Genomic DNA, 7,094 nt, shown 5'->3' on the forward strand with positions numbered 1-7,094 from the left:
ACTCATCTTTTGTTCATGCGTTAGACTTTATTCAATACTTCTCAATCCGAATAACATACAAAATCTATCTCTAGGATGCATGCGTCTAACACAGAATACAATAAACACCAGTAAATATATCTCTAGTTGTACTAGGCGTCCTACTTGATGCGACTTAGTTATTCTCTCGAACAATCTAAGTTAAAGATGCTTTTACCAATTGATCAGGTTGGCTTGAGTGTTGAAATGAAGTTTTGCATAAAATATAAATGCATTCAACATAAACAAGAAATAAACAATGGCAAAATGTGATGGATCAAATATATGAATTTTATAAAAAAGCAAATTGTATTTACAAAAGCAATATTCAATCAAATGCAATGAAAGCGATAAATGAGATGAAATGAACTGAATCAAGCCGCAGAGTACAATCTCTTATATCTCTTTGGCTCAATTTTGTTGTGTACAATCACTTGTATAAGATTTGGACAAAGTATCTTTCTCAAGCTTGGCTTCCTCCGCTCCCTGACCGGCGATGGTGGTGGTTCTCAACCCTTCTGATCGTCTTGGCACCACAGCACAGCTTAAACTACGACTACGCTAATTACAGACAGTGAGAGTCTTGATAATTTCTATGTACTAACTCTGACTTCGAACTCTGGAGGCACTTCATCTATTTATAGGCGTTGGTCATGTCCACTTGGTGAATGGGCAGCATTAAAGTCCATGCCCTAGTCAGCCTCCTGACTCTCGGAAGCTTTTCAGACGCCGCCTGCTGCAGATGCCCATACTGCAAGTGGTGATGTGACACAATTAGTCTAGATCAATGTATCTTCTCTGCGTTGAATTCCCTCTAGACGCATAGCCCATGCGTTAGAGCTTTCCCTATGGCACTTCTTGATCATGCATTAGCTTTTTGTAAAGATCCTACAATACAATGCGTTAGCGCCGCAGTATTTAGTAATAAAACTTCTTTTGCATGAGTTTGCTAATGTTTGAGTACTTTCATGCGTTTCTACTAAAAATGGGGAGAATTTATAATTAAAAACCTTAGTTATTCCAACTTAAGAGGAAAAATAACTTGTATTTCTACAAGTTATCACACATGTACGAAGGATTAGTCAAATGTAAGTCCAATTGAACTTGGTTTACATGCCCTTCGTTGTAGACTTTAAGCTTATGCCCGTTTGCCTTGAAAATTTGTCTGTCTAAGGAACATCAAAATTCTCGGTCTTAGGTGCTTTCTTCTTTGAATTCTTGAAACAATTGTCCAAGAATTTGCTCTTCTTAGTAGATGGGAGAGTCTTAGACTTAATTCCTTTTAACTACACTTTTAAAACAAAGAAAAAGTTAGAAGCCTTATTTTTGTTTTTGTCATTATAAACAAATTCATAATTAGAATGATGAATTGAAGGTTTTTCTTTCAAACAAACTTTGTTTTGAAATTTTGAATTTATTTTTAAAGTATCAACATTTTGGCAAAAATTGTTGAAGGAATTTAAATCATCATCTTTTAAAGAAGATTCATCATTTTTGCAAATTTCAAGAGAAGAATTAAAAATATTATGATCGCAAAAATTAAGAGATGCATGAGAAGGTTTATGGGAAATCAAATTAAAGTCATAATCTATAGAGGGAACTAACAAACAATCAAAAATTTTATGCAACATGGAATCAACAATATCATCTATCTCATCATGCGTATCAATGGAGAAAAGAGACAAATACTCTTCTGGAAATTTTATAGCAACATAAATGTTGAATGATTTTACTTCTCCATCAAATTCTATCAACAAAGACCATTTATCTACATAAATTTTAGTTTTTGTAATTTTCATGAAGGGTCTTCCGAGTAAAATATTAGAAGAAGAAGTAGTGTAAGTTTCGTCCATTTTCAAGATATAAAAATCAACTGAAAAGATCAATTCACCTACTCTCAACTATGCCTAAAGGTTGTATGTATGACTTATCGGCATGTTGTATGCAAACATTAGTTTTTTGTAGGCCGTTCAATTTTAAATCTTCATAAACATGGTAAGGCATGACATTTACTGAAGCACTTAATCTAGCATAGCATGTGTAATGATTCTTTCTCCTATTTTGCATGGCAAGGTAAACATTCCCAGATTTCTATATTTTATAGGCATGAACAAAGAAGAGACATTCTTGCTAACGGTTACTCTCTCCTCTTCCTTCCCTTTTCTTTTCTTAGTACATAAGTCTTTCAAAAATTTAGCATACCTAGGTATTTGTTGAATGACATTAAGAAAGAGGATGTGAATTTGTACCTTTTTGAACATCTCAATAAACTCTAAATCGATATCTTCTCCCTTAAGCCTTGCTAATCTATTAGGGAATGATGCCTGAGGTACATAGGGTTCTACTTTAAGAGGAGAGTAGCCTTGCTAATCTATTAGGGAATGATGCCTGAAGTACATAGGGTTCTACTTTAAGAGGAGAGTAATCACATACTTTGAAAAAAATAGAAGTCTCCTTTGGTTCATTTACCTTTCTCTCTTGTTCTTTCATTACCTTTTCTTACATTTTTTAAGAGGATTGAATTGGGTTTGCATCTTGAGAGGAGGAGGAGGAGGAAATCTCCTTTCCATTTCTAAGAGTTACTGCAGTTACGTTCGCATGCTCCGATTGGGCAGGAAGCTTTCCGGAGCACTTGCTTTCTACCTTGCTTACCACGATTGCCAGTTGGGTTATTTTAGTCCCCAAATTGATGAAGCCTTATCTTGTTTCTACTTGGAAAGATTTTGTGTCATGTTGGAGTGATTTGGTCTTTTGTTGCAATTGAATGTTATCTTTTTGAAGTTGATGTAGTTCCTATTGAAATTTCAAATAGTAGACAGCTAGTGATTTTACAACATCTTCTAAAAACATACCTGAGGAAGATGATGAGGAAGATTGGTTTCAGTTTTCAAATTTTCCTTGAGATCCCCACTTGAAGTTAGCATGATCTCTCTACCCTTGATTGTAGGTTTTCCCATACGGATCGTACTTCCTTTGGAAGCCTTCGATATCATTCACTTGAGCTTATGGGTAAGCTTCGGAGGTATGTCCGACTACTCCACATGCTCCATATGTCTTAACATGAGGAAGACCACCTTGAGAAACCTGTGTAAAAAGAGAAACAAGATTAAAGACTTGAGTTCTAAGCTCACTTACCTCTTGGACTGACCAATGTTGTGGTTGACAGTCCTTGATTCGAAATTCTGAGAATTTTCCACCACGATGGATATGAGTTGACTAGCTTTGGTGGGTCTCTTGTCAGCTAGAGCCCTTCCGACGGCAACATCAATGTTGCTCCTTTCTGATGGAAGCAAACCTGAACAGAAATATTGGATTAGATATTGTTAAGAAATTTGATAATGAGGGAATAAAGCACAAAGTTATTTATATCTTTCCCAATATTCATAAAGTGACTCTCCTACAACTTGTTTAATGCCATAGATTTCTTTTCTAATATTCTGTGCCTTAGATGTAGGGAAAAAATTTTCTATGAACTTTTTCAAACCATTCAATGTAATGATGGATCCTGTCGGTAAGTAGTACAACCAATCTTTGGCTACATCCTTCAAAGAGAAGGAAAGGCCCTAAGATTAAGTTGTTTTTGGGTTACCCCATGCGGGCGCATTCCATCCCATACTAGATGAAATTCTTTCATGTGTTTGTACAGATCCTCGTCAGGTTGTCATCTAAATGTAGGCAAGAGATGCACAAGTCCTGGTTTAAGTTTGAACGGAACGGTAGTCTCCGGGTAGACTATGCACAATGGTTGATGGTTGTAATCCGGCTCCGCAAGCTCTCGCATGGTACTCTCTTGCTTTTTCTTCTTGTCTTAGCTCCTCAAATTTTCCATCTTCTCCTCTTGTTATTTCCCTTTGAAGTCGCCTCTTCTCACGGTTAATGTCTACAATCAAATCACAAAGTACACTCCGCAAGGAACAGGTCATGCACAAAAAGAAATTTAATCACACTAACTATTTTTTGGGTTTTATTATTTCTCTTATTTTTTATTTTTTATTTTTAAAGGAATTCAAAATTCAAACAAGCCAATTGTACAGATCCCCGACAACAAGGCCAATTTGTTCGAGCTAAAAATGATGCCATTAGTTCATCTTAACCCAAAACAAATAGAATTTGTAAAATGCACACGACTACTAATACTAACACGTAGTAAAGTGGAAGCACAAGGTCGATCCATGGACAACCTCTATTAATTGGTAAAATTGAGTGGAGGTTTATTGGTTTTAAGAAACTAAGAAAAAGTAAAAGAAGAATTGATATGAAATTTTGGTAATGAGAGATAGTATAAAAGAAATTATGTAACATATTCAATGGAAAAAAGATCTCGGGAATATTATGTAGATTAACCTAATTCTATCATAAACTTAATTCATTTCAAGCAATTCAATTGTTCCATAGTTCATTAAGGCTAAGCCCTAATACCCTAGTTAGCCAATTAACCCCAATTTAGTTCATAAAAGCTTCCTAAAGACATTCCACATGTAATTCCTAAATTGCATGCATTTCTTGGGTTTTCTCAACTATGACATTCTTGAAGTTAAAAAGACTAAAATAATGATTAATATGAATGTTCTAAACTAGTAAATCTTTTCAAGAAAATAGGAAAATAAGTCTAAACTTTCCATTAAAATCACTAGTTTTTGCAACCTAATTGCAATTATGCTATAGAGCCATGTAGTTTTGCATACAAAAATCTAACAAAATTGAAGTGTCAACCCATTTCTATCGGATTTTATTGAAATTAACAGCAAGAACATTCAAGAACAACAAATTACAAGAAAAAATTGAGTTAAAAAGTCTCAAGAATTGGCTAACCTAACATAATCCCCAAGATAAAAGAACTTACCTACTCATAAAGTAGGAAAACTTTCAATAAATCCAGTGAGTCTTGCAAGAATTTGTACAAAGATTGAAGAAAATGGCGAAAATCTCTATAAAAAAAAAGTAATAATATATTAAATAATTATCACATCCAGACAAAACATCGTTCTACCTGACATGTGCCAACTTTTTACATTGGACAAATTCAACGTCAAGGAATGGTCTAAAATATATCTAATTAGATAAGTACTAGCAGCAGCCGCCATGCATTATTATTCTCTATAAATTCTACACCCAAAACATAGTGAAGTTAAATTCTTCTAACAAGAATGAAGTTAAATGAACCCTTTGTAGAATCCATTTGCCTTCTACTCTTCTTCTCTTGAAGACAAAATGTCATAGGAAGAAGTTGTAATAACAGATCCAATAGCACGAAATAATGGCTTAACGTTCCTCGTCGAGATGCAAACTCTCTCTCAAGTTCTAGGAGAGATTATTTTCTTTCCTCTCATTTCAACAATAATGGGTCGGTATATATGGTATATTCATATAGTGTTCTTGTTTTAATCTTTTCTTTTCATTACAAACTTTATTTTAATCTATAATGTCTATTTTAATCCGTACACTTTAAAATAAAAAAAAAGTAATAATATACTAATAAAAAGCACAATTTTCTATCCCAAATTATGCTAGCCTTACCTAATACTCGTCTTTAAAATATGTGATTTTTATACAAGTTTGTGTTAATACTTTAGTACAAATACTTGAATTATGTTAAACATATGGAGTGATTTGGACTTCTAACTTTTTTGTCAATAGTATATATCTTATATCAGTTGAAATATATATGTTTCTATTGATTTTTTTTTCAAAAAAAAAAGTCGAAAAAAAAGAAAGAAAAAAGTTCGGTAGAATTTGTTGCCAGACATGTAACGATATTTATGACAATGTCTTTAATATGTTACATATTGCTCGAGTTTTGCCTATAATAAGATCAACCAACCAAACTGCAGTGACATACATCTGCTTTAAGAAGAACAACGAATATAGACCAAGATCTTTTCAACTACCAAGAAAGAAAGAAGTATTCATATCGTTGAGATAGATTTAATAAAAAATGAAAATAACTTCTAATAAATTTTATAGTGGTTGGAACATCATATTTGACATGACAGGATCATATTATTAGCCAACATCTAGGCTGTAAGACTTCAACATTTTGGTCCCATACACGTTTTAAACTTTCCCTCAATCATAATACATCCAGACAAAACATCGCTCGAGAAGACATGTGCCAACCTTTTACAATGGCCAAATTCAAGTTGAATGAATGGTCTATAATCTCTCTCTAATTAGACAATAGCAGCTGTCATGCATTATGCCACACTTGATCACATTCTGACGTACAACCAATAATAGTACATTATTATTCTCTATAAACTCCACACCCAAAATATAGTTGAAGTTAAATTCTTTTAAAAAGAATTTAGTTAAAAACCCTTTGTAGAATCTATTTTCCTTCTAATCTTCTTCTTCTCTTCGAGACAAAATATCATATGAAGAAGTTGTAATAACAGATCCAATAGCATCAAATAATGGCTCTTTCAATGGTAGTATTCTGTTGGAAACGAAGTAAGCCCTCACAATACAACTCAATAGATAAAAGAAGAAAATTGTTCTCTTACTCACACAAGATTGGAGAAACTAGAACTTGAATATTACTTTATTTTCTTGGTTTGCTTACAAATGACAAATCCTACACATATTTATACTAGTAGAAAAATACATCAAAAGACATCAATGATAAATGCAAATACATGAGACTTTTCACCAATACATGAACATTCATCAATGTATCTTGTAATTCATGTACTTAACTATTCCTTGAATCTCAACTACTCATGTATCTAATTAAATGTAATTCATGCACCTTAAATATAAGTCTAGATTAATTATATCATCCTCCCTTAATCTAGACTTGAGCAACTCTAAGCTTTTCTTTGAACATAACAAATAAGTCAACTTCAGTGCCTTCATAAAAATATCCGCCACCTGATCTTGAGTCTTACAATGCTTCCCCATCACTTCTCTATCTTTAACCAAGTCTCTGATAAAATGATATTTGATTCTAATATGCTTGTTTCTTCCATGGAAGACTGGATTTTTTTTTATAATGCAGTGGTAGAACCAATTATCACAATATAAAGTAGTTTGACTTCTTTGCATACACCCAATTCTTTCAACATCCATTTAATCCA

The 7,094-nt window shown here is 33.3% G+C and overlaps 1 long non-coding RNA gene across 3 annotated transcripts; it reads right to left on the reverse strand.

Moving 5' to 3' along the window:
• Positions 1-291: 291 nt before the first annotated feature.
• Positions 292-6,559, reverse strand: LOC120090489 (uncharacterized). Of its 3 annotated transcripts, none has more exons than XR_005485557.2 (3): positions 4,862-4,996; positions 2,871-3,898; positions 292-906 (listed from the first exon to the last, which is right to left on the reverse strand). It is a non-coding gene; the product is annotated as an uncharacterized LOC120090489 (long non-coding RNA). The 3 variants fall into 3 exon arrangements; XR_016524202.1 differs by having other exon boundaries at positions 2,871-3,313; positions 3,608-4,961; XR_005485556.2 differs by having other exon boundaries at positions 2,871-6,559.
• Positions 6,560-7,094: the final 535 nt, after the last annotated feature.

The sequence above is a fragment of the Benincasa hispida genome, chromosome 11 (genome assembly GCF_027475165.1).
Source record: "Benincasa hispida cultivar pf3 chromosome 11, pf3_genome.v1.1, whole genome shotgun sequence".
Classification (NCBI taxonomy): domain Eukaryota; kingdom Viridiplantae; phylum Streptophyta; class Magnoliopsida; order Cucurbitales; family Cucurbitaceae; genus Benincasa; species Benincasa hispida.